This window comes from Symphalangus syndactylus, chromosome 8 (assembly GCF_028878055.3).
Source record: "Symphalangus syndactylus isolate Jambi chromosome 8, NHGRI_mSymSyn1-v2.1_pri, whole genome shotgun sequence".
NCBI classification, from domain to species: Eukaryota; Metazoa; Chordata; class Mammalia; order Primates; family Hylobatidae; genus Symphalangus; species Symphalangus syndactylus.
Genome location: NC_072430.2, coordinates 106,712,057 through 106,739,743, shown reverse-complemented (window position 1 = coordinate 106,739,743; position 27,687 = coordinate 106,712,057). Strand labels below are relative to the sequence as shown.

The following is a 27,687-nucleotide window of genomic DNA, read 5'->3' as shown; positions in this document are numbered from 1 at the left end:
TCTCGGCTCACCGCAAGCTCCGCCTTCCGGGTTCACGCCATTCTCCTGCCTCAGCCTCTCCGAGTAGCTGGGACTACAGGCACCCGCCACCACGCTCGGCTAATTTTGTTTTTTGTATTTTTAGTAGAGACGGGGTTTCACCGTGGTCTCGATCTCCTGACCTCATGATCCGCCCGCCTCTGCCTCCCAAAGTCCTGGGATTACAGGCGTGAGCCACCGCGCCAGGCCTTGGCATTCTTTTCTTTCAGAAGCATGATTACCTTTTACTTACTGACTCATCCTCCTAGGGGGATTTTTTTCCATTATATAGTTATCAATCTAATCAGTTTTTTCAGTGTGTATCTGTCAGAGACATTGGAACTAGAGCAACTCCATCTTTTTTTTGTTTGTTTGTTTGTTTGTTTGTTTTTTTGAGACAGAGTCTCGCTCTGTCGCCCAGGCTGGAGTGCAGTGGCGCAATCTCGGCTCACTGCAAGCTCTGCCTCCCGGGTTCACGCCATTCTCCTGCCTCAGCCTCTCCGAGTAGCTGCGACTACAGGCGCCCACCACCACGCCCGCCTAATTTTTTGTATTTTTTAGTAGAGACGGGGTTTCACCGTGGTCTCGATTTCCTGACCTTGTGATTCGCCCGCCTCGGCCTCCCAAAGTGTTGGGATTACAAGCGTGAGCCACCGCGCCCGGCCGCAACTCCATCTTAAATAGGGGCTGGGTGGCTAGGTGCAGTGGCTCACGCCTGTAATCCCAGCACTTTGGGAGGCCGAGGCAGGCAGATCGTGAGGTCAGGAGTTCGAGACCAGCCTGACCAACATGGTCAAACCCCGTCTCTACTAAAAATACGAAAATTAGCCGGGTGTGGTGGCCCACGCCTGTAATCCCAGTTACTCAGGAGGCTGAGGCAGGAGAATCGCTTGAACCCAAGAGGCAGAGGTTGCAGTGAGCCAAGATCGCACCACTGCATGCCAGCCTGGGCGACAGTGCCAGACTCCCTCTGGAAAAAAAAAAAGTGGTGGGGGGGCTGGGTAAAATGATGCTGAGACCTGCTGGGCTGCATTCCCAGACGGTTAAGGCATTCTAAGTCAGAGGATGAGATGAGATAGAAGGTTAGCACAAGATACAGGTCATAAAGACCTTGCTGATAAAACAGCTCGCATTAAAGAAGCCATCTAAAACCCAACAAAACCAAAATGGTGACAAGAGTGACCTCTGGTCGTCCTCACTGCTATATTCCCGCCAGTGCCAGGACAGTTTACAAATGCCATGGTAATGTCAGGAAGTTACCCTATATGATGTAAAAAGGGGAAGCATGAATAATCTACCCCTTGTTTAGCATATAATCAAGAAATAGGGCCGGTGAGGTGGCTCATGCCTGTAATCCCAGCACTTTGGGAGGTCAGGGTGGGCGGATCATGTGAGGTCAAGAGCTCGAGACCAGCCTGGCCAACATGGTGAAACCCCATCTCTACTGAAAATACAAAAATTAGCTGGGCATGGTTACGGGCGCCTGTAATCTCAGCTACTCAAGAGGCTGAAGCAAGAGAATCGCTTGAACCTGGGAGGCGGAGGTTCAGTGAGCCGAGATCATGCCACTGTAATGTAGCCTGGGCGACAGAGCGAGACTCCATCTCAAAAAAAATCTATAAAAGGCCGGGCGCAGTGGCTTATGCCTGTAATCTCAGCACTTTGGGAGGCCAAGGCAGGTGGATCACGAGGTCAGGAGATCAAGACCATCCTGACTAACATGGTGAAACCCTTTCACTTTACAGATTCGCCCTGAATTCTTTCTTGCCGGAGATCCAAGAACCCTCTCTAGGGGTATGGATCGGAACCCCTTTCCTGTAACATGTCTACCATCCAGAAACAGACTCCATACATTTATCCTTCATAAAGTGCAGAATAAAAAATGGAACTATCAGACCTGTGAGGTTTTTTTTCCTCTTTCAAATATTACAGAATAATCTTTCCATATGCCCAAAATCAATGTCTTTGAGAAAATGCACCAAACACAAATTATTACTAGAATGGTTTCACAGCTAAGGATTACTCATATGCATTCTGTTTGCCAAATCTTTATGTAGAACATCTGTAAGACATCTTATTTTTGTCAGGGCGAAGGGAATTTTTTCTATGCCTTTAAAGTTTCAAGTCCGCCAAAATAAACTGACAATAGATTAATAGGAGAAAAGCAAACAGATTTATTAACATGCAAGCGTGCACAGGAGCCATACAAAATATGAAACTCAAAGAAGGGCCAGATGGCTGAAGCTTTGTAGGGGAGAGGGAGAAGGGAGATGGAGATGGGAAAAATGTAGGCAATTTTGAGAGGCAGTAAATGATTTTGGGGAGAGTTGACTGGGCCCAAAGAATAGGCAATCATTTGTAAATGATTCTATCTGAAAATTGAATGGGACCTGAAGAACAGACAATGGCTTGTGACAAAGCCTGTCTAGATGAGGTGACTTTTCTCAGTCTTCCTTCCTGCTCTGTGAGTTTCATCCTCTCTGTTTTGAAATTTCAGTAATCAAAGGCAACTATATTCCTTCTGGAGGAGCTTCAGATAAGGGAGCTTCAGAGAATTCCACCCTGAGCTTGGGATGGGGGAGAAACAGGAGAAAAAAAGTTCTTGGTTCTGAGGCTGCTCCTAAGGCCTTTTAATTTTCCTTTAGTTCAAAATGCTCAGCGTGCCAAAGCACCATACTTTGGGGTATTGTTTTCTGAGCCCCAACATTTGCCATTGTCTTGTCTTCCTGCATCCTCCTATAAGGATTTTTTTTTCCTATCAACTTTGGTAACAGAAAAATGAGGACGTAGAGGAAAATCTAGTGGGGTGATTAGGCTAAGTAACAATTTTCTCTCTTTTTTTTTTTGAGACAGAGTCTCGCTCTGTCGCCCAGGCTGGATGGAGTGCAGTGGCGTGATCTTGGCTCACTGCAAGCTCTGCCTCCCGGGTTCACGCCATTCTCCTGCCTCAGCCTCCAAGTAGCTGGGACTACAGGTGCCCGCCACCACGCCCAGCTAATTTTTTGTATTTTTAGTAGAGACGGGGTTTCACCGTGTTGACCAGGATGGTCTCGAACTCCTGAACTCATGATCTGCCTGCCTCGGTCTCCCAAAGTGCTGGGATCACAGGCGTGAGCCACCACATCCAGCCGGGGTAAGTAACAACTTTCTAGTTAAGGGGCTAAAGAACAGCATCATGCTTCTAGTTGTCAATTACCTTGCCTATCTCAGTATAACTAAGGACAATCCTACAGAAAGCAGCCCAGTTCCTTAGCTTTATGAACAAAGGTCTTCACACTCTTTCCAACCTTATCCCCCTCTTTTACCTCTTATAGTCTAGACACACTGAACCTCTTAGAGTTCTCAGAATGTATCAGGCTCTTTCCCAAATTTTACCTTCTGTCTAATTAAAGAAAAAAAGAGAGTGATTCTATCATTTCCTACTGACTATTCCCTCCACCTTCAGTCCCTTTCCCTGCCCCTTCTGAGAACCAGGCTAAAGCCAGCAAAATTGTCACCTCCCAACTGGAGAATGATAAGCATTCTCCAATTCCCCAGTCAGCATTAGTTGCCTTGTCCTCTATGTTCCCAAAGAGATTTGTTCACACTCTGGAGTAGTGTAACACTCCTCTCCTGTGGTTTTGGTTTGGGGAGGAAAAGAATTATGGGTGACTTTAAATATTATTTTCTTCTTTATTCTTTTATATATATACATATATATATATATATATATACATATATATATATATATATATATATATATATTTTTTTTTTTTTTTTTGAGACGGAGTCTCGCTCTATCACCCAGGCTGGAGTGCAGTGGCGCAATCTCGGCTCACTGCAAGCTCCGCCTCCCGGGTTCACGCCATTCTCCTGCCTCAGCATCTCCGAGTAGCTGGGACTACAGGCGCCCGCCACCACGCCCGGCTAATTTTTTGTATTTTTAGTAGAGACAGGGTTTCACCGTGTTAGCCAGGATGGTCTCGATCTCCTGACCTCGTGATCTGCCCGCCTTGGCCTCCCAAAGTGCTGGGATTACAAGCGTGAGCCACCGCGCCCAGCAGTTTTTATATGTTTTAATGTCTTAGAATTTATTTTTTAGAAACAGGGTCTCACTTGGCCGGGCGCGGTGGCTCACACCTATAATCCCAGCACTTTGGGAGGCCAAAGCTGGCGGATCACCTGAGATCAGGAGTTTGAGACCAGCCTGGCCAACATGGTGAAACCCCGTCTCTACTTAAAATACACAAAAATTTAGCTGGGCGTGGTAGTATGCACCTGTAATCCCAGCTACTTGGGAGGCTAAGGCAGGAGAATCGCTTGAACCCGGGAGGCAGAGCTTGCAGTGACCCGAGATCGTGCCATTGCACTCCAGCCTGGGGGCCTGGGGGAGAAGAGCGAGACTTTGTCTCAAAGGAAAAAAAAAAAAAGAGGAAAAAAGAAACAGGGTCTCACCTTGTCATCCAGGCTGGAGTGCAGTGGCATGATCACGGCTTACTGCAGCCTTGAACTTGAACTCCTGCACTCAAGAGATCTTTCCGCCTTGGCGTCCTACAGTGTTGTTTTGTTTTGTTTTGTTTTCTGAAACAGAGTCTTGCTCTCTCGCCCAGGCTAGAGTGTAGTGGCGGCAATCTCAGCTCACTGCAACCTCTGCCTCCCAGGTTCAAGCAATTCTCCTGCCTCAGCCTCTCAAGTAGCTGGGATTACAGGCGCCTGCCACCACGCCCGGCTAATTTTTGCATTTTTAGTAGAGACCGGGTTTCACCATCTTGGCCTGCCTGGTCTCAAACTCCTGACCTCCTGATCCACCTGCCTCAGCCTCCCAAAGTGCTGGGATTACAGGCGTGAGTCACCGAGCTGGCCTGCTTTTTTTTTTTTAGATGGAGTTTCTCTCTTGTCGCCTAGGCTGGAGTGCGATGGCGGGATCTCAGCTCACTCCAACCTCCGCCTCCCGAGTTCAAGTGATTTTCCTGCCTCAGCCTTCTGAGTAGCTGGGATTACAGGGGCCTGCCACCATGTCCGGCTAATTTTTTATTTTTAGTAGAGACGGGGTTTTGCCATGTTGGTCAGGCTGGTCTCAAACTCCTGACTTCAGCTGATCGCCCGCCTCAGCCACCCAAAGTGCTGGGATTACAGGCGTGAGCCACCGCGCCTGGCTTCAGAACAAAAATTATACTCAAGGTAAGGAAATACAAAAAAAAAAAAAAATTATGTAAACTCATTGTTCATTATAAATATCCAACTTCACAGATGACACTCTATTATCAGAACTAAATCCTAATCCTAATATTTACTGAAGCCTCCGGGATATGTTAATATTCTATTTTGTACTCTGGTTTATCATACATTAGGTTTGCAATGTCTTTTTTCAAAAAATCATACTGTATCATTCTAGTAAGCCTCCTCAGGCCCTTGGTGGAATAGAGAGGGTTTAAATAAGCCATTCCAGGAACCAGAATTTTGATTGTCCCTAGTGGATTCCACAAGGTTAACATATTTAGCTGCAATGGGAATGCTTCCTTAGAGCAAGACTTTATGAAGACAGCAAAAATGACTAACCAAGTGTCTAAAATCTGCAGTATAAAAGAGCTCTCAGCTGGGCGCGGTAGCTCACGCCTATGATCCTAGCACTTTGGGAGGCCGAGGCAGGCAGATCACCTGAGATCAGGAGTTTGAGACCAGCGTGGCCCACATGGTGAAACCCCATCTTTACTAAAAATACAAAAATTAGCTGGGCGTGGTGGCAGCTGCCTGTAATCCCAGCTACTTGGGAGGCTGAAGCAGGAGAATCACTTGAACCCAGGAGGCAGAGGTTGCAGTGAGCCGAGATCATGCCATTGCACTCCAGCCTGGGCTACAGAACAAGACTCCGTCTCAAAAAAAAAAAAAAAAAAAAAAGGCTGGGCGTGGTGGCTCATGCCTGTAATTCCAGCACATTGGGAGGCCGAGGCGGGTAGATCACGAGGTCAGGAGATCGAGACCATCGAGACCATCCTGGCTAATACAGAGAAACCCCGTCTCTACTAAAAATACAAAAAATTAGCCGAGTGTGCTGGCGGGCACCTGTAGTCCCAGCTACTCGGGAGGCTGAGACAGGAGAATGGCGTGAACCCAGGAGGCAAAGCTTGCAGTGAGCCGAGATTGTGACACTGCACTCTAGCCTGGGCGACACAGCGAGACTCCATCTCAAAAAAAAAAAAAACGAAACGAAACAAAACAAAGCTCTCATTTGCAGTCCACACAAACGTGTATATGCAACATAAACAATATGCAGAAGGTTATGATTTTGATATTTATTTTCATTTTTCTCTTCATTATAGAATGGTGAGCTGGATGTGGTGGTGCATGCCTGTAAGTTCCAGCTACTCAGGAGGCTGAGGCAGGAGGATGGATGAGCACAGGAGTTCTGGGCTGTAGTGTGTGCTATGCCGATCAGGTGTCAGCATAAGTTCCACATCAATATGGTGACCACCTAGGAGCGGGGACCACCAGGTTACCTAAGGAGGGGTGAACCAGCCCAGGTCAGAAATGGAGCAGGTCAAAAACTCCCTGGTAGGCTGGGCACGGTGGCTCACGCCTGTAATCCCAGCACTTTGGGAGGCCAAGGCCGGCAGATCACGAGGTCAAGAGATTGAGACCATCCTGGCCAACGTGGTGAAACCTTGTCTCTACTAAAAATATAAAAATTAGCTAGGCGTGGTGGCAGATGCCTGAAATCCCAGCTACTGGGGAGGCTGAGACAGGAGAATCACTTGAACCCGGGAGGTGGAGGTTCAGCAATGAGCCAAGATCACGCCACTGCACTCCAGCCTGGGCGACAGAGGAAGACTCCGTCTCAAAAAAAAAAAAAACTCTGCTGATCAGTAGTGGTATTGTGTCTGTGAATAGCCACTGCACTCCAGCCTGGGCAACATAGTGAGACTCTGTCTCTAAAAATAAAAAATAAGATAAAAAAGGAAAAAGGAAAAGAACTGTGAAAGCCCTTAGCTATACATGGCTAAGCTGTGTTTTCTATTTTAATTTCTCTTCTTGTATGGTCCATTGATTATTTATTTTCTTTCATGTGTCCTGTTCTCTTGTACCATGCAGGTCTGGCTAGGATGCAAGGTGACTTCTGAGGTCAGTTCCTTTATTACTATTTGTAAAAACAGTGATACTTTGTCAACCTGTAATTTCTGAATGATTACTTCAAATAAAGATTTTATGAATTGCGTTGTTGAAGAGTCTTGGGCAGTGCTCTGCAAAAGGTCCCAGTTTTACTTAGTACTGGGAAATTGCCTTCCTTCTGTTTGTTCTGTTCTGCAAGCTCTGCTCTAAGGCCAGCACCTCTTACTCAGCTGTCTTCACGTTTGATGTGATCAGTGTTTTCTTTACTGTGTTGACTGGTGAGAGATATAATTTGTATACTTTGACTTTTCCCACCTTGCACAAAAACTCCATTGTATTATCTCTGTAACGTTAGTTTAAACCTTCTTGGCCCGGCACGGTGGCTCACGCTTGTAATCCCAGCACTTTAGGAGGCCGAGGCGGGCGGATCACAAGGTCAGGAGATCGAGACCACGGTGAAACCCCGTCTCTACTAAAAATACAAAAAATTAGCCGGGCGTGCTGGCGGGCGCCTGTAGTCCCAGCTACTCACAGAGGCTGAGGCAGGAGAATGGCGTGAACCCGGGAGGCGGAGTTTGCAGTGAGCCGAGATTGCGCCACTGCACTCCAGCCTGGGCGACAGAGCGAGATTCCGTCTCAAAAAAAAAAAAAAAAAAATTTACACCAGTGTTTTGCCAGGGGTTCTCAGGCCTTTGGCCACAGACTGAAGCCTGCACTGTTGGCTTCCCTACTTTTGAGGTTTTGGAACTTGGACTGGCTTCCTTGCTTCTCAACTTGCAGGCGGCCTATCGTGGGACTTCACCTTGTGATCATGAGTCAACTCTCCCTAATAAACTCCCCTTCATCTATACATCTGTCCTATTAGTTCTGTCCTTTTAGAGAATCCTAATACAACCTCATCTTTAAAAAAATTTTCTTGGCCGGGTGCAGTGGCTCATGCCCGTGATCCCAGCACTTTGGGAGGCTGAGGTGGGCGGATCACCTGAGGTTGGGAGTTCAAGACCAGCCTGACCAACATGGAGAAACCCTGTCTCTACTAAAAATACAAAATTAGCCAGGCATGGTGGCACATTCCCGTAATCCCAGCTACTCCAGAGGCTGAGGCAGGAGAATCGCTTGAAACCGCGAGGCAGAGAATGCAGTGAGCCGAGATCGCGCCATTGCACTCTAGCCTGGGCAAAACTCCATCTCAAAAAAACAAAACAAAACAAAACAAAAAACCTTTCAGGGGTACATTAGGCAAAAGAAAGAGAGCTATGATAAAAGGAGATTTTTATATACTAATAGTGTACCAGGCCAGGCGTGGTGGCTCACGCCTGTAATCCCAGCACTTTGGGAGGCCGAGGCGGGCGGATCACGAGGTCAGGAGATCGAGACCATGGTGAAACCCCGTTTCTACTAAAAATACAAAAAATTAGCCGGGCGCAGTGGCGGGTGCTTGTAGTCCCAGCTACTCGGGAGGCTGAGGCAGGAGAATGTCGTGAACCTGGGAGGCAGAGCTTGCAGTGAGCTGAGATCGCGCCACTGCACTCCAGCCTGGGTGACAGAGCGAGACTCCGTCTCAAAAAAAAAAAAAAAAAATAGTGTACCTGCACTCTTGCTGAGACAAAATCCATTTGGTAATGGGCTTGTTTTAATTTTTCTCAAGAACTGCCAGCCAGTAATGCTATATCACTCAATCGTATGCAACAGTTACAGCAACCACAATGATGAAACGGATAACCAATGGTAAAGAACCCATTAGAGTGCCAAAGCTGGTCTCTATATCACAAAGGATTTCAGAACTAGGGCTAGAGAAAGAAATATTAATGAGGCTGGATTGGAAAACAAATGACAAGAGAGCAGTGAGTAAACTGTTACTAGGATATACTTAGAAAATCAGTTGACGTCTGCAACCATATTTTTTTAATGTCCCTACAAGAATGAATTTATTTTTAATTTAAAAAGTTTTCTTTTGGAGACAGGGTCTTGCAACTAAGTTGCTCAGGCTGACCTCAAACTCCTGGGCTCCTAAGGGATCCTCTTGCCTCAGCCTCCAGAGTAGCTGGGACTACAAGTGCCTGCCAATCCTGGCTGCAAGCATTTTTGCAAATAACATCACAGCAGGAACAGGAAGGTACTTGCCTTCCAGAAGAGTTTCAGAGGATGGATTTTTACAACTTATTTTAACAATTAGTAAAGAGGCATTTATTTAACTTTCACAGATTACAAAGCACTGTCACATCTTTCTAAACTGGAGCCTCCTGAGAGGGGGCTAAAGCAGGTATTAGTTGTCTCATCATCACTATCATAAAAAATGACCTTTATTGAATTCTTTTTTTTCTTTCTTTTTTTTTTTTTTTAGAGATAGGGTCTTGATATATTGCTCTTGCCCTGATTGGTCTTGAACTCCCGGGTTCAAGAGATCCTCCTGTGCTGGCCTCCTAAAGTGCTGAGATTACAGGCATCAGTTATTGTGCCCAGCCTGAATTCTTATATCCCAGGCAAAAAAGAATGTTTTGACCCTACCATGTTAATCCAATGAATGTTTTGACTGAATCAGAGGAAAAACTCAAATTTCATAGAAATAACAGCTATAAAAGAAGGTCCACAATAGCAGTAGTTAAAATGGACAGAATTTGATGAGGATAAAAACCTAATGACTAAAATAGCCCAGCATAAAGGTGCATGCCTATAGTCCCAGCTACTTTTGGAGGCTGAGGCAGGAGGCTCCCTTGAGGCCAGGAGTTCGAGGCTGTTCTGCACTACGATGGTGCCTGTGACACCCATCTCTAAATTACAAAAAAAAAGACCTAATGACTGAAATGAATCATTTTTAAATGCACATGGAAAAATTTTATCCTGAGCATAATTTTGATAAAATAAAAATGAGAATAGAGGCTGGGCGCAGTGGCTCTCGCCTATAATCCCAGCACTTTGGGAGGCCGAGGAAGGTGGACCATGAGGTCAAGAGTTTGAGACCAGCCTGGCCAACATGGTGAAACCCCATCTCTACTAAAAATACAAAAACTAGCCGGGTGTGGTGCATGCCTGTAATCCCAGCTACTTGGGAGATTGAGGTGGGAGAATTGCTTGAACCTGGGAGGTGGAGGTTGGAATGAGCTGAGATCAGGCCACTGCACTCCAGCCTGGGCAACAGAGCGAGACTCTGTCTCGAAAAAAAAAAAAATGAGAATGGAAAAAAAATTGGAAATAGTTTCATTGTACTGCAGAGAAATTTCATCAAGAATTAAACTGGTTATAACAATAGTTTACATGGGTATATTCATAAATACAGAGTTCAAAATGGCAGGTCAAAATCACATATCTGATTCAAGTTCAGGGTGCAAAAAATGAGGTGAAAATAGCAAGATCAAAATGGCATTATTGACTTGATGTTTATAATCCTGCCTAACTTCTTACCTCCTATGTAATGTTAAATAAGTCTCACTATTGGGCTCTCTCTTTATCTGTAAAATGAGAAATATAATGGCTGAAACTACCTCACCATGTTGTGGATTGAATGAGATAATGTATATAAAGTGGTTAGCATAGTGTATGCCACCAGTGAAAGACATTTCAACCCTGCCTGTTTCACAAATGTATCTTACTCTTATAGTGTGCCAGGACGGGATCTTTAAAAATAGGTCTCCTAGTCACTAAACCACATTACTTATCTGTAAGTACATTTCTAATAATTAAAGAAATATTCAAAGCAAATCTCAGATGAAGCTACTGCAGAGCTACTCTGACTATTTCTATATTTTAAAATATATTTTAATTTAGAAAACATTGCCCTGGCGGGGTGTGGTGGCTCACACCTGTAATCCCAACACTTTGGGAGGCCAGGGCAGGAGAATCATTTGAACTCAAGAGTTCCAGACTTTTGTGGGCAACATGGTAAAACCCCATCTCTACAGAAAAATACAAAAATTAGCCAGGTGTGGCAGCCTGTGCCTATAGTCCCAGCTACTCAGGAGGCTGAGGCAGGAGGATGACTTGAGCGTGGGCAGTCGAGGCTGCGGTGAGTCCTGTTCATGCTGCTGTGCTCAAGCTTGAGTGACAGAGCAAGACCCTGTCTCGAAAAAAGGAAAAAAAAGAAAAAAGAAAAAAGGAAAGAAAATGTTGTCCCAATCAACTATTTGGGTATACAGTAAATTAAAAATGCTTAAAATTGTTTAGAAAGTCGAAAAAATGGCCGGGCGCGGTGGCTCAAGCCTGTAATCCCAGCACTTTGGGAGGCCGAGGCGGGCGGATCACGAGGTCAGGAGATCGAGACCAGCCAGGCTAACACGGTGAAACCCCGTCTCTACTAAAAATACAAAAAATTAGCCGGGCGTGTTGGTGGGCGCCTGTAGTCCCAGCTACTCGGGAGGCTGAGGCAGGAGAATGGCATGAACCCGGGAGGTGGAGCTTGCAGTGAGCCGAGATCGCGCCACTGCACTCCACCCTGGGGGACAGAGCAAGACTCCGTCTCAAAAAAAAAAAAAAAAAAGAAAGTCGAAAAAATAAAACCGTCCTTGTGTTTTAAAAATATTTGACGTGTGGCTGGGCGCAGTGGCTCACGCCCATAATTCCATCACTGTGGGAGGCTGAGCCAGGTGGATCACCTGAAGTCAGGCATTTGAGACCAGCCTGGCCAACATGATGAAACCCCTCCTCTACTAAACATACAAAAATTAGCAGGGCATGGTGGCACATCCCAGCTACTCTGGAGGAGGCTGCAGTGAGCCAAGATCATGCCATTGCGCTCCAGCCTGGGTGACAGAGCAAGACTCCGTGTCAAAAAAAAAAAAAAAATTGACATGTAAATAGCTATTTTTGTTTGGTTTATTGACCCAACAATTGCTTTATCACCTCTCAAGGAAAAACAAGTGGCCAATGAAGCAGTAACAGTCTTAGTTTCAACAATAATGGAGTATAGAATACCAGGAAATCATTTAGCCTGTCAGTCCTCTCATGTGAAAATAGATATGAAAAAATACACACACTTCACAGAGTTATTGTGAGAACTAATTATTACCCTTAAACTGCTTTGAAATTCCCATGTGAAAGACACTTAACCTGATCTTTATCTAGGAGCAGGTAGGTAAGGCATATGTATATATATGGGAAGACAACATTCATCCAAAAGTTAAAATAGGCTCTTGCTTGTGTAACTTGAATTTCTACTTGGCAAGAGTGTAATTTAGCAGAGGGAATGCTATTATATAATTTTTAAATACATGTTTCAAAAGATATAATATTCATTCATCTTTTCATGATTTCATCCTCACATAGTATCTACATAGGAACAATAGTTACACAAAGTGCTCAATTCAGTATTCACACATATATAGCATATCAAATACTTTTGTATGGTCATGCTATTATTATTATTATTTTTTATTTTATTTTATTTTTTTTTGAGACGGAGTTTCGCTCTTGTTGCCCAGGGTGGAGCGCAATGGCGCGATCTTGGCTCACTGCAACCTCCGCCTCCCGGGTTCAAGCAATTCTCCTGCCTCAGCCACTACGCCTGGCTAATTTTGTGTGTGTTTTTTTTTTTCAGTAGAGACGGGATTTCTCCATGTTGGTCACGCTGGTCTCAAACTCCTGACCTCAGGTGATCTGCCCGCCTTAGCCTCCCAAAGTGCTGGGATTACAGGCATGAGCCACCGTCCCTGGCCCATGCTATTATTTTTAAAACCTTTCTTGTTTTTTTCTATAACCAGAAAATATGTAATTGTTAATTGCATTTTATTTTATTTTTATTTATTTATTTATTTATTTATTTATTTATTTATTTATTTTGAGACCGAGTCTTGCTCTGTCGCCCAGGCTGGAGTGCAGTGGCGCGATCTCGGCTCACTGCAAGCTCCGCCTCCCAGGTTCACGCCATTCTCCTGCCTCAGCCTCTCCGAATAGCTGGGACTACAGGCGCCCGCCAACTATTTAAGGAGGCAGTCACTCACAGAGGCTGACCCTGCACTTGTACCACCCTGATTGTGAGTGTCACCTTAAGCACTGTACCCTAGGCCAAGGCCTTGCCACACCTTAGTCCCAGTCCTGCCAGCAACTGGCTTTTGATTTTTCCCACTCAAATCTTGAAAATCTTTCCATGTAGATCTATCTCTTCAGTGACGTTATAATCTTTCATTTTATGAATGTATCATAACTTATTGATCCAATCATTTTGGAAGGACATTTGATTTATTTCCAATTTTCTGATGAACATCCTTATGTATACATCTGTGCCCACTTTTACTAGAATTTTGGTATGCCAAATTTCTTTCTTTTTTTTTTTTTTTAGACAGAGTCTCGCTACGTCGCCAGGCTGGAGTGCAGTGACCTGATCTCAGCTCACTGCAACCTTCACCTCCCCGGTTCAAGTGATTCTCCTGCCTCATCCTCCCGAGTAGCTGGAACTACAGGCACGCACCACCACGCCCAGCTAATTTTTGTATTTTTAGTAGAGACGGGGTTTCACCATGTTGGTCAGGATGGTCGTGATCTCTTGACTGCATGATCCACCCGCCTTGGCCTCCTAAAGTGTTGGGATTACAGGCGTGAGCCACAGCACCCAGCCCATACTTTCTTTTTATAACAGAAGTCACTTTGTCCTTAAAAATATTTGTACTATTGGCCAGGCGCGGTGGCTCAAGCCTGTAATCCCAGCACTTTGGGAGGCCGAGGCGGGCGGATCACGAGGTCAGGAGATCGAGACCATCCTGGCTAAGACGGTGAAACCCCATCTCTACTAAAAATACAAAAAATTAGCCGGGCGTGTTGGCGGGCACCTGTAGTCCCAGCTACTCAGGGGGCTGAGGCAGGAGAATGGCGTGAACCCGGGAGGCGGATCTTGCAGTGAGCCGAGATCGCACCACTGCACTCCAGCCTGGGCGACAGAGTGAGACTCCATCTCAAAAACAAGATTCACCTTTTTGAAGTACACATTTCAGTGTTTTTTATATAATCTATAATTCAATCTTCACCACTACTTAATTTTAGAACACTTCATTACTGCAAAAAGGAACCCCTTACCCATTAGCAATCACTCCCCAGTGCCTCCTCCCTCTAGCCCCTGACAATCATCAACCTACTTCCGTCTCTATGGATTTGCCTACCCTGGACATTTTATATAGATGGAATTACACAATAAATGGCCACTTGCGATTGGCTTCTCTCACTTTGCATGTTTCAAGGTTCATCCATTTTGCCACATGTATCTATACTTAATTCTTTTTTCCTTTTTTTTTTTTTTTGACACCGAGTCTCTGTTGCCCAGGCTGGAGTGGAGTGGCGCAATCTCGGTTCACTGCAACCTCCACCTCCCAGGTTCAAGTGATTCTCCTGCCTCAGCCTCCCGCGTAGCTGGGTTTACAGGCACCAGCCACCATGCCCAGCTAATTTTTGTATTTTTGGTAGAGACGAGGTTTCAATTATGTTGGTCAGGCTGGTCTTGAACTCCTGACCTCGTGATTCACCTGCCTCAGCCTCCCAAAGTGCTGGGATTACAGGAGTAATCCACTATGCCTGGCCACTTAATTCTTTTTTATGATTGAATAATATCGTTTATCCATCTATCCATTGATGGACAATTTTTTTTTCCCACTTTTTAGCTATTATAAATAATGTTGCTATAAACATTTGTATATGAGTTTTTATTTGAACACCTGTTTTTAGTTCTTTAGGGCGCATACCTAGAAGCAGTATTTTTGGCTTATCTGGTAATTCTGTTTGACATTTCAAGGAACTTCCTGTTTTCTGAAGGAGCCATAGCATTTTACAATGTCATCAGCAATATATAAAAATTCCAATTTCTCCACATCCTTCTTAACACTTGTTATTGTGTATCATTTTTATTTTAACCACCGTAGTGGGTATGAATGGGGATCTCACTGTGGCTTTGATTTACGTGTCCCTAATGGTTAATGATGTTAAGTATCATTTCATGTGCTTATTGGCCATTTGTATATCTTCTTTGGAGAAATGTTATTTCTTTATTGGCCAGGTGTGGTGTCTCATGCCTGTAATCCCAGCACTTTGGGAGGCCGAGGCAGGCAGATAACTTGAGGCCAGGTGTTTGAGACCAGCCTGGCCAACATGGTGAAACCTCATCTCTACTAAAAATACAAAAATTAACCAGACATGGTGGTGCATGCCTGTAGTCTCAGCTACTTGGGAGGTCGAGGCAGGAGAATTGCTTGAACCCCAGTGGTAGAGGTTGCAGCAGTGAGCCAAGATCGTGCCACTGCACTCCAGCCTGGGTGACAGAGCGAGACTTCATTTAAAAAAAAAAAAAAAAAAACTTATAACTTAACACTGTTGTCATTAAATAATTAACTGTGATTAGATTATAATGAACATAACAGGCACTCAAATACTTGTTTAATAAAAAAAAGAATGAATTGAAGGAGAATAAAGCAGAGAGACTTTTTTTGGCTGCTGTTTACCGAAAAAACCTAAGTGAGAACTGATAAAGGTCTGAGCTAAGGCTGAAAGGATGGATTCTCAGATACTTGGGGAGTAGAATCTACTCCTCTGGCATTATTAAAACCTGTAGGTCAACTTTGTCCATTCACAATGCCCTCAGGACCAAACCAGCTCCCTCATTCACAGTGATAAATTTTTATGTTCCAGGTATTGTTCTAAGTACTTCACATGCATAACTCATTTAACACTCACAGCAACTTTTTTTTTTTTTTTGAGACAGAGTCTCGCTCTGTTGCCCAGGCTGGAGTGCAGTGGTGCGATCTCGGCTCACTGCAAGCTCCGCCTCCCGGGTTCACACCATTCTCCTGCCTCAGCCTCCCGAGTAGCTGGGACTACAGGCGCCCGCCACTACGCCCTAATTTTTTTGTATTTTTAGTAGAGACGGGGTTTCACCATGTTAGTCAGGATGGTCTCGATCTCCTGATCTCATGATCCGCCTGCCTCGGCCTCCCAAAGTGCTGGGATTACAGGCGTGAGCCACCATGCCCGGCCTCACAGCAACTTTTCAATCCATCCTGTTGACCAGAACTAAATCACATGGGGTTTCTATGGCCAAAGAAGGGGAGAGTAGATATTTGGACTACCGGACTCAACCACAGGCCAGCAGCAGCCTTGTGTTTCCTTGTGTCTTAGTCTTTGCTCTTACTTTGGAAATTAAACTCAAAGTTAGCTGGAAAGCAATTTGAGGGAAAAAGGTCCACACATATTGTATAGGCGGCTGACTAAACATCAAGTAAAGTCAATGAGCCTGGTGTGTGTGTATAAGCAGGCATGTGATGAGGAGGGTAATATATACTTGGTTTTCTAGTTACCATTGTTGCTCAACAAACTATCCCAAATCTTTGTGTCTTAAAATAATAATAATCATTTATTTTGCTCACAAATCTGTAATTGGAGGCTGAGGTGGGAGGCTGAGGTGGGAGGATAACTTGACGCCAGGAATTCAAGGCTACAGTGAGCTATGATCATGGCACTCCATTCTGGCCTGGGTGACAGAGTGACACCCTGTCTGTAATAAAGCAAACAAACAAAAAACGCTTGAACAGGAAAAGCTATAATAAAATAAATGGAAGTAAACAATGATCAACGCCAGGCATGGTGGCTCAGGCCTATAATCCTAGCACTTTGGGAAGCCAAGGCAGGAGGATCGCTTGAGTCCAGGAGTTCCAGACCAGCCCAGCCTGAGCAGCACAGCAAAAATCTCTAAAAAAGAAAAAAAAAAAACAAAAAAAAACAGGCCGGGTGTGGTGGCTCACCCCCGTAATTCCAGCACTTTGGGATGCTGAGGCGGGTGGATCACCTGAGGTCAGGAGATCAAGACCACCTTGGCCAACATGGTGCAACCCTGTCTCTACTAAAATACAAAAAATTAGCCGGGCATGGTGGTGTGCGCCTGTAGTCCCACCTATTCGGGAGTCTGAGGCAGGAGAATTGCTTGAACCTGGGAGGTGGAGGTCGCAGTGAGCCAAGATTGCACCACTGCACTCCAGCCTGGCAACAGAACAAGACTCTGTCTGAAAAAAAAAAAAAAAAATTAGCCAGGCATGGTGTCACATGCCTGTAGTCCCAGCTACTCAGGAGGCTGAAGTGGGAGGATCCTTTGAACCCAGGAGGTCGAGGCTGCAGTGAGCCATGATCGTGCCACTGCACTCCAGCCTGGGTGACAGAGTAAGACTGTCTCAAAAAAAGAAAAGAAAAAATAAAAACAATAATCAAGTAATACAGAGTTTAACCCAAATAAGCTATAATAAAAAAATCAACTAAGTTTCCCTACTTATTCACTCAAAGTTTCTTGAGAGAAAGAAACAAGATAACAAAGAAGGAAACAAGGACTCCTTCGCTGTCTGCTAGGCATTTTTCAGTGAAGCTCCTTCTCAGCAAATAACACCCACTCACTCACTTAAGAAATTTTCACCATAAAGCAGAGGTGGGAAGAAATCAGCCCTCAGGTGTTTGGGCTGCGCTACAGCTGCTGATCAACTGCCTTTAGTGACTCAAGCCAAGTTATAAACAAAGGGTGAACCTCAGTGTCTGTGCAGGACTCAACTTGATAGGAAATCAAGGGAATTCAAAAACAATCATCCAACATTACATGGTTTGGCCTTTTGTTTTTCGGAAAGCTGTAATTTTTCACAATCTTTGCCTGGAACTTTCTGTTACTGGCTATGTCCCTTCCTGTGGATTCTTTTAAAAGTCTCCCATTGTCACCCTGAGGGTTAACTTGTTCCAGAAGAACAAGGAAAATAATGCTAGACCTCATCAGGATGCCTGGATTCTAGTCCAGCTCCACGAATTAGGAGAGTGATCCTTGGATTAGTGATCAAAATATTTTTCAGTCGAAGTGTCTTTATCTTTTTTTTTTTTTTTTTTTTTTGAGACGGAGTCTCGCTTTGTCGCCCAGGCTGGAGTGCAGTGGTGCAATCTCGGCTCACTGCAAGCTCCGCCTCCCGGGTTCACGCCATTCTCCTGCCTCAGCCTCTCCGAGTAGCTGGGACTACAGGCGCCCGCCACCACGCCCGGCTAATTTTTTGTATTTTTAGTAGAGACGGGGTTTCACCGTGGTCTGGATCTCCTGACCTCGTGATCCGCCCGCCTCGGCCTCCCAAAGTGCTGGGATTACAAGTGTGAGCCACCACGCCCGACCCGAAGTGTCTTTATCTCTCAAAACTTGTCAAGGTCAAATAAATTAATGAATGCAAAAATGTCCACTGAACATTCTAAAATGCTATATGATATGGTTTGGCTCTGTGTCCTCACCCAAATCTTATGTTGAATTATGACCTTCAGTGTTGGAGGAGGAGTCTGGTGGGAGGTGATTGGATCACGGTGTGATTGGATCATATTTCTTTTTTCTTTTTTTGAGACGGAGTCTCGCTCTCGCCCAGGCTGGAGTGCAGTGGCGCGATCTCGGCTCACTGCAAACTCTGCCTCCCGGGTTCCCGCCATTCTCCTGCCTCAGCCTCCCGAGAACTTGGGACTACAGGCGCCCGCCACCACGCCCGGCTAATTTTTTGTATTTTTAGTAGAGACGGGGTTTCACGGTGTTAGCCAGGATTGTCTTGATCTCATGACCTCGTGATCCACCTACCTCGGCCTCCCAAAGTGCTGGGATTAAGCCACACATATCTCTTATACTTACCAATTTAAGGGTTGACATATACGTTATGATGGGAAATATTATATATGGAACAGCTGCCCCAGTATTCCTGGGGTGAAGGGAGTAGGAGAGTTTGAAGGGGAGACCTTGAGAAGTATGAGTGCAGGCAGAACTTTTGTTTGTTTGTTTGTTTGTTTGTTTGAGACGGAGTCTCGCTCTGTCGCCTAGGCTGGAGTGCAGTGGCGCGATCTCGGCTCACTGCAAACTCTGCCTCCCAGGTTCACGCCATTCTCCTGCCTCAGCCTCTCCGAGTAGCTGGGACTACAGGCGCCCGCCACCACGCCCGGCTAATTTTTTGTATTTTTAGCAGAGACGGGGTTTCACCGCGTTAGCCAGGATGGTCTCGATCTCCTGACTTCGTGATCCGCCCGCCTCGGCCCCCCAAAGTGCTGGGATTACAAGCGTGAGCCACTGCGCCCGGCCAAGAACTGTTATCCACCAAAGACTGGAGTTTGTAGTAAAGTTTACTCCAGAGAAAAGAGGCAAGAAAAGGAGGTACTTTTAATAAGAAAGCATATCTGATGCTCTTCAAATCACATTGCTGAGCACTATTCCTATATAATCCTTGCCTGGAATCATCTGGCTCTTCTATAGGGATACATTAGGATGTTCAGGACAAAAAACTTTATTATTATTATTATTATTTATTTTTTTGAGACAGAGTTTTGCTCTTGTTGTCCAGGCTGGAGTGCAATGGCATGATCTTGGCTCATTGCAACCTCTGCTTCCCGGGTTCAAGCAATTCTTGTGCCTCAGCCTCCCGAGTAGCTGGGATTACAGGCATGCGCCACCACACCCGGCTAATTTTGTATTTTTTTAGTAGAGACAGGGTTTCTCCATGTTGGTCAGGCTGGTCTCGAACTCCCAATCTCAGATGATCCGCCCACCTAGGCCTCCCAAAGTGCTGAGATTACAGGCGTGAGCCAGTACAACTGGCCTATTATTTATTTGTCTATTTATTTGAGACAGGGTCTCACTCTGTCACCCAGGCTGGAGTGCAATGGCAAGATCTTGGCCCACTGCAACCTCCATCTCCTGAGTTCAAGTGATTCTCCTGCCTCAGCCTCCCGAGTAGCTGGGACTATTGGTGCACACCACTATGCCCAGGTAATTTTTGTGGTTTTTCTTTTTGTCTTTTTCTTTTTTTTTTTTTTTGAGACAGAGTTTCGCTCTTGTTGCCCAGGCTGGGGTGCAATAGTGCAATCTCGGCTCACCTCAACCTCTGCCTCCCAGATTCAAGCAATTCTCCTGCCTCAGCCTCCCAAGTAGTTGGGATTACAGGCATGCACCACTGCGTCCAGCTAATTTTGTATTTTTAGTAGAGATGGGGTTTCTCCATGTTGGTCAGGCAAGTCTCGAACTCCTGACATCAGGTGATCCGTTCGCTTTGGCCTCGGCCTCCCATAGTGCTGAGATTACAGGTGTGAGCCATGGAACTCGGCCTAATTTTTGTATTTTTAGTAGAGACGGGGTTTCACCATGTTGGCCAGGCTGGTCTCAAAATTCTGACTTTAAGTGATCCACCTGCCTTGGCCTCCCGAAGTGCTGGGATTATGGGTGGGAGCCACCATTACTGGCCCCAAAACTTTAATATCTAAACATTCTCTTTTTGCTGGAGGTTGCAGGGAGATCACACCACTGCACTCCAGCCTGGGCAACAGATCAAGACTTGGTCTCAAAAAAAATTAAAAAATAAGCCAGGCGTGGTGGCTCACGCCTGTAATCTCAGCACTTTGGGAGGTCGAGGCGGGCGGATCACGAAGTCAGGAGATAGAGACCATCCTTGCTAACATGGTGAAACCCCGTGTCTACTAAATATACAAAAACTTAGCCAGGCGTGTTGGCAGGCGCCTGTAGTCCCAGCACTTTTGGGAGGCCAAGGCAGGCGGATCACGAGGTCAGGAGTTCAAGACCATCCTGGCCAACATGGTGAAACTCCGTCTCTACTAAAAATACAAAAATTAGCTGGGCGTGGTGGCACGTACCTGTAGTCCCAGCTACTTGGGAGGCTGAGGCAGGAGAATTGCTTGAACCCGGGAGGTGGAGGTTGAAGTGAGCTGAGATCGCGCCACTGCACTCTAGCCTGATGACAGAGTGAGACTCTGTCTCAAGAAAAAAAACAAAACAAAACAAAAATTAACTGGGTGTGGTGGTGCACACCTGTAATCTAGCTACTCAGGAGGCTAAAGCAGGAGAATTGTTTGAACCCAGGAGGCATAGATTGCAGAGAGCCGAGATCAGGCTACTGCACTCCAGCCTGGTGACAGAGCGAGATTCCATCTCAAAAAAAAAAAAAAAAACCCAGAAAATTTATATACTCTTAAGTATAGATAGATAGATAGATGATAGATAGATAGATAGATAGATGATAGATAGATAGATAGATAGATAGATAGATAGATAGATAGATAGATAGATGATAGATAGATTATATATAGAGAGTGTCCTAAATTGGTTGTCTCCTCCACTAGAAGGCAATCTTCATAAGTAAAGGCACTTGGTTTATTTTGTTCAATGTTGTATCTGCATCATATAGAATAGTTCCTGGCATAGGTCCTTAGTAAATATTTGCAGAATGAATCACGAATTAAGAGATCTGTAGATTGGATGTCCATAGCTTTTGCACAGCCTTAGCTTCTCTGCAAATACTGAGTCAAGTAGCCCCACGCACCAGGGAACCAGAGGTTGGGAGACTACTGGGTGAGTGCAAAAGTGGAGCAAGTGGAGAAGAGGCTGCAAGGACAATGAAGGCCACTTGCAAGCTAATATGTTAGTCTGTCATTGTTTCATGGATGCTGGCAATAGTCACGACACTCCTTGGTCAGAGACAGAGGAATTTATTACTCATGGCACAGCAAATAGCATGTGTCAGCCTATTTGCAGTGGTTTCCCTTGCCCTCAAGTTCTAATGGGGCAACCCGATGAGCCCAGATGACACATGTATCTGCAGTGGTTTGCATTACAGGAGAGGAACCCTGGGCCAAGGGCTCAGCACTTTCTGAGCAAGCAGCAAATAAGCCAATCCCCACTCCCTCTAGGGAGCAAGCAGTTACAGGTAATTACAGTAGTTGCTTTGGCCTAGTTATATCTGTGTGAGTAGCTATAGACATTGCTCAGTATCAGGAGCCTGAAAGTCGTATGGATTGGCCTACTCAGCAAGAGAGTGCAGGCATGTTCAGGGCCCATGGTGGAGTGCCTCTCTCAGCACAAGGCAGCTGAGTTATCAGTGAAGGAGGATGACATTGAAGGCTGCCAGCTTGACACAAGCTCACTAGACTCCAAATCCTAGCTAAGAGAAGCATTTAGCAGATACAATATTCAACCTTCCGCGGTTCAGCACACAGGTTTGAATGATCAAATGGGGGAGAAGTGTGGAAAGTAAAGAGTCTGGCCCAGCATAGTGGCTCATGCCTGTAATCTCAGCAATCTGGGAGGCTGAGGGAGGAGGATCACTTGAGGCCAGAAGTTTGAGACCAGCCTAGGCAACATAGTAAGACCCCATCTCTACACAAAATACAAAAATTAGCCCACCTACTCGGGAGGCTGAGGTGAGAGGACAGCTTGTGCCTGGGAGGTTGAGGCTGCATTGAGCTATGATTGGCGCCACTGCACTCCAGCCTGGGCGACAGAGCAAGACACTGCTGAAAGAAAGAAAAGGAAAGAAAGGAAGAAAGAGGGAAAGAAAGAAAGGGAAAGAGAGAGAGAGAGAGAATGAAAGAAAGAGAAAGAAAGAAAGGGAAGAAAAAGAAAGAAAGAAAGAAAAGAAAGAGAAAGAGGGAAATAAAGTGAAAGAAAAAGAAAGAAAGAAAAAGGAGGGAGGGAGGGAAGGAAGGAAAAAAGAAAGAACTGCATAGAGGTTGCTTGTCTTAGTAAAAAATGTACTATATGGCAGAGTTGTATGGCAAAGCTTACAATGACTCTAGGGCTTTGCATTAGTCATGAATGGCTACCAAGGGAAAATTGAGACGTCCTCAACCGTGGCCTTACCCCTGCAGCCTTTCGACATGATAGAGTGCCCAGTCCTGGGGATAGAAGGCTGGGTTTCTGTCTAGCTCTACTGCTAACATGTTCTGGAACTTCAAGGCAATCCTTTAAGTTTATTGGACAGAATTATCCCTAGATTAGGATAATTCTGGCTGCAACTGCCTATGTGTGGTTTATTATTCCTTTTAGGACTTCTTGGTTCACATTGGTATGATTCTGTCTGATAAAAATAGTGCTGAAGTCATCGTGTGTATAGTAGGTTTAGAGAAAGATAAATTTTTTGCAAGGTGGGATCTCTCATTTGAGTTTCCCTTTATTTTTCAGAAGGAATGAATTTTTAAAGCCCCACAATCTTCTACACTGCCCCACCACTCCATCTTTAGCCCATGAGGTGCTTTTAGGCCTCATTCCCTTTGGGGACAGACTTATCTCTGAGGACTTGATTAGCAGATCTGTAAAAGAGAGATAATATTTGTTCTGCTGACTTCATGTGGTTAGAGTGAGAATCACATGAAATTTAATTACAGAAAATTAGAGGCAGGGAGTGGTGGCTCATGCCTGCAATCCCAGCTGTCAGGGAGGCAGAGGCCGGAGGATAGCTTGAGCCCAGGAGTTTGAGACCTGCCTGGGCAATATAGCGAGACCCCGTTCTCCACAAAAAGGAAGAAAGAAAAAGAAGACAAAACTAAAAAGAAAATTAGAACTGTAACTGCCTTTAGCTACCATCTAGGCCCACCACGCATTTTACAGATAATGAAACTAAGGCCCAACCAGTGTGGTGGCACACTTCTGCAGTCCCAGCTACTCAGGATGCTGAGGCAGGAGAATTGCTTGAAGGACAAAGGCTTTTTCCATCTGTGGTTCCACCCTTTTGTTTGTCCCTTTCTTCATCCTCTCCATTCAGCAACAGAAGGGATGGCCAAAGAGTGAGGATTGTGCTTGAGAGGTTTTTGTGGACCTAGAAGTGGTGCCCATCACTCTTGCTCACATTCCATGGGCCAGAACAGTCACATGGTCACACCTAACTGCACTGGAGGCTGGAAGAGGGACTCTGGCTGTAGGCCAGGAAGAAGAAAAGAACACAGTCACTGGTGAGCACCGACAGCCTTCGCCACATATAAACTGATCATGTGGTGCCAACATTAGCTAAGTCAGAATTTATTTTTCTTTCTTTGGAATTCCTTCAGCAATTACATACCCTCTATATCATAATTTTGTCACATTAAATTGTATATTGCCTTAGATTTAGGTCTTCTACCTCCATTTTTACGTCATAAGCAGTGATCATTCTTCAGCTGCTTTGATTTTTACCATGATGCAGGCTGTAAGGTAGGCACTATAAGCAAATTTAAAAATCATGCTGAATTATTTCAGTAAAGACTTAGGAAGCTGGAATTTGCAAACTTTTACAGTCTGGAAACAAGCTTGGTTTAGTTGCTATGGCACAAATTAATGATTTAAATATATACAAGGATGTTTATAATCACAAAAAAACAGTAGAAAGGGAGTTAAATATCCACTAAATGTATATAGTGGGCGGTGGTCGAGGAGCAGCTGTGCTCGGGTTGTGATCGGCATTGGTCGTGTCGGGGTCTAGTGGGCAGAGGAGACTCTTGGCCAGGCAGATGGCTTCTTGGTGGCACAGAATGGGGACCTCCATGCACCGGAGATGTCTCCAGCACCAGGAGCAGCTGGAGGACAGCAAGGAGCTGCAGCCTGTGGCCAGCCACCAGGAGAACTCCGTGGGGGCCCTGGGGTCTCTGTGCAGACAGTTCCAAAGGAGGCTGCCTCTGAGAGCCATCAACCTCAACTTCCGTGCAGGCCCTTCCTGGAAATGCCTGGAAACTCCAGAGCCAGGGCAGCAGGGCTTCCAGGCTACAGCTCACTCAGCTAAGAATGCCTTGGGTGCCATGTCCCAGAGAATCCAGGAGTCCTGCCAAAGTGGCACCAAGTGGCTGGTGGAGACCCAGGTGAAGGCCAGGAGGAGGAAGAGAGGGGCACAGAAGAGCAGTGGATCCCCAACTCACAGCCTGAGCCAGAAGAGCACCCGGCTGTCTGGAGATGCCCCTGCCCACTCAGCCCACAGACCCCTGGGAGAAGGAGCATCATTGCCTCTCTGCCCAGATAGGCTTCCATGCCTACCCATTACGGCAGTCGACGTGGGAGGCTGCCTTCTGGAGCCCCTACTCCTCAACAGAGCCCCTCTGCTCTCCCAGACAGTCTGGCAGTGACCTAGAGCCTATGGGGGTGGGAATTCAGCATCTCCAGAAGCTGTCCCAAGAGCTAGATGAAGCCATTATGGCGGAAGAGAGTGGTGACATCGTCTCTCTCATTCATGGCTGAGGAAGTGGCCTGCAGGAAACAAGCCTTGTCTGATAGCCAAGGCTTCATACCCAAGGATGTCTGTGCTTCCCCATTAGCTTCCCGGAGGAAGCCCCCAGGAGTTGTCAGTACTCCTGGGCCACTGCTAACAAGGCCCTGACTAACAAGGGCCCCAGAGCCCCCCGGCTCTGGCCACATCTGGATCCATCAGTGACTGCCTGCCATAGCCTGAGAGTGTCTTGGGGAGACCTTGCAGAGGTGGGGAGAATTGTTCCTTCCACTTTCCCAGGGGACTCTTGAGCTTAGAAACTCATCGTATACTTGACCATGAGCCCTGTATTTGCCTCATCTATAACGTGAAGGGCTAGCATCAGATGTTAGACAGCTCTTAGCTGTGTACTCAGGTGCCTGGTTTTTGGGGAGTCGTCTGCAGAGTCACTCACCCACTGTGTTTCCGGTGCCAAGGCTCTTGGGGGTCCCACTATCATCCCTGCATTCCCTACCAGGGACTCAGAGGAAGGCATAGGAGATATTTCCAGGCTTAAGACCCTGGGCTCATGGGTACCTATGTATATGCTCAATGCAGAGCACTGTGGGTGTGCCTGTTCAAGAGTAATTTTTGCTCTTTGTAAATTATTTAAGAAACCTGCGGCCGGGCACGGTGGCTCACGCTTGTAATCCCAGCACTTTGGGAGGCCGAGGCGGGCGGATCACGAGGTCAGGAGATCGAGACCACGGTGAAACCCCGTCTCTACTAAAAATACAAAAAATTACCCGGGCGTGGTGGCGGGCGCCTGTAGTCCCAGCTACTCGGAGAGGCTGAGGCAGGAGAATGGCGTGAACCCGGGAGGCGGAGCTTGCAGCGAGCCGAGATTGAACCACTGCACTCCAGCCTGGGCGACAGAGCAAGACTCCGTCTCAAAAAAAAAAAAAAGAAACCTGCTTTGTCATTTTACTAGAAAGAAACCAGCATGTGACCTTCCTAGATAACACTGCTTTCTCATAATAAAGACTTTGCATTTGAAAAAAAATGTATATAGTGACGTGGGAAAGATCTAACAATATATTGGTAAGTGGGGTGGGTGCGGTGGCTCATGCCTGTAATCCCAGCACTTTGGGAGGCCAAGGCGGGTGGATCATGGGTCAGGAGTTCGAGACCAGCCTGGCCAACATGGTGAAACCCTGTCTCTACTAAAAATACAAAAATTAGCCAGGCATGGTGGTGGGCACCTGTAATCCCAGCTACTCGGGAGGCTGAGGCAGAGAATTCTAGAACCCGGGAGGCAGGTTGCAGTGAGCGGAGATCGCACCACTGCACTCCAGCCTGGGTGACAGAGCAAGACTCCATCGAAAAAAAATATTTTATATATATATATATACGTATGTGTATATACATATACATATATATACACACATATATATTTTATATATATGTATGTATACATGTATTTGTATACATATATGTATAATATATGTATATATCATATACGTATATATAATATATGTATATATCATATACGTATGTACAATATATATGTATATCATATACGTATGTACAATATATATGTATATATCATATACGTATGTACAATATATATGTATATATCATATACGTATGTACAATATATGTATATATCATATACGTATGTACAATATATGTATATATTATACGTATGTATAATATGTATGTATATATCATATACATATGTACAATATATGTATATATTATACGTATGTATAATATGTATGTATATATCATATACATATGTATAATATATGTGTATATATCATATACACATATATTTATTATATATGTATGTGTATATATGTATATACATGTGTGTATATATGTATGTATAGATATATGCATGTGTATATATGTTGTGTGTATACATATGTGTGTGTATATATATGTGTATATATGTATATTATGTATATATGTAGGTGTGTGTATATATATATATACACATATATATACACACACCTACATATATATACATACATATATACACGGCTGGGCGCGGTGGCTCACGCCTGTAATCCCAGCACTTTGGGAGGCCGAGGCGGGCGGATCACGAGGTCAGGAGATCGAGACCATCCTGGCTAACACGGTGAAACCCCGTCTCTACTAAAAATACAAAAAAATTAGCTGGGCGAGGTGGTGGGCGCCTGTAGTCCCAGCTACGCGGGAGGCTGAGGCAGGAGAATGGCATGAACCCCGGGGGACGGAGCCTGCAGTGAGCCGAGATCACGCCACTGCACTCCAGCCTGGGTGAAAGAGCGAGACTCCTTCTCAAAAAAAAAAAAAAAAAAAAAAAAATATATATATATATATATATATATATATATACACATACATATATATATATATATACACATGGCCGGGTGCGGTGGCTCACGCCTATAATCCCAGCACTTTGGGAGGTCTAGGTGGATAGATCACCTGAGGTCGAGAGTTCGAGACCAGCCTGACCAACATGGAGAAACTCTGTCTCTACTAAAAATACAAAATTATTCGGGTGTGGTGGCACGTGCCTGTAATCCCAGCTACTCAGGATGCTGAGGCAGGAGAAGTGCTTGAACCCGAGAGGCAGAGGAAGAGGTTGTGGTGAGCCGAGATCACGTCATTGCACTCCAGCCTGGGCAACAAGAGTGAAACTCCGTCT

The 27,687-nt window shown here is 45.4% G+C and overlaps 1 long non-coding RNA gene and 1 pseudogene across 1 annotated transcript in view; one reads left to right on the top strand and one right to left on the bottom strand.

The window, feature by feature from the left end:
• LOC129488295 (uncharacterized) overlaps window positions 1-27,687 on the bottom strand; it is a 58,497-nt gene that overhangs the window by 2,884 nt on the left and 27,926 nt on the right. The window lies entirely within an intron of this gene.
• LOC129488290 (protein PIMREG-like) lies at window positions 24,277-25,120 on the top strand (annotated as a pseudogene).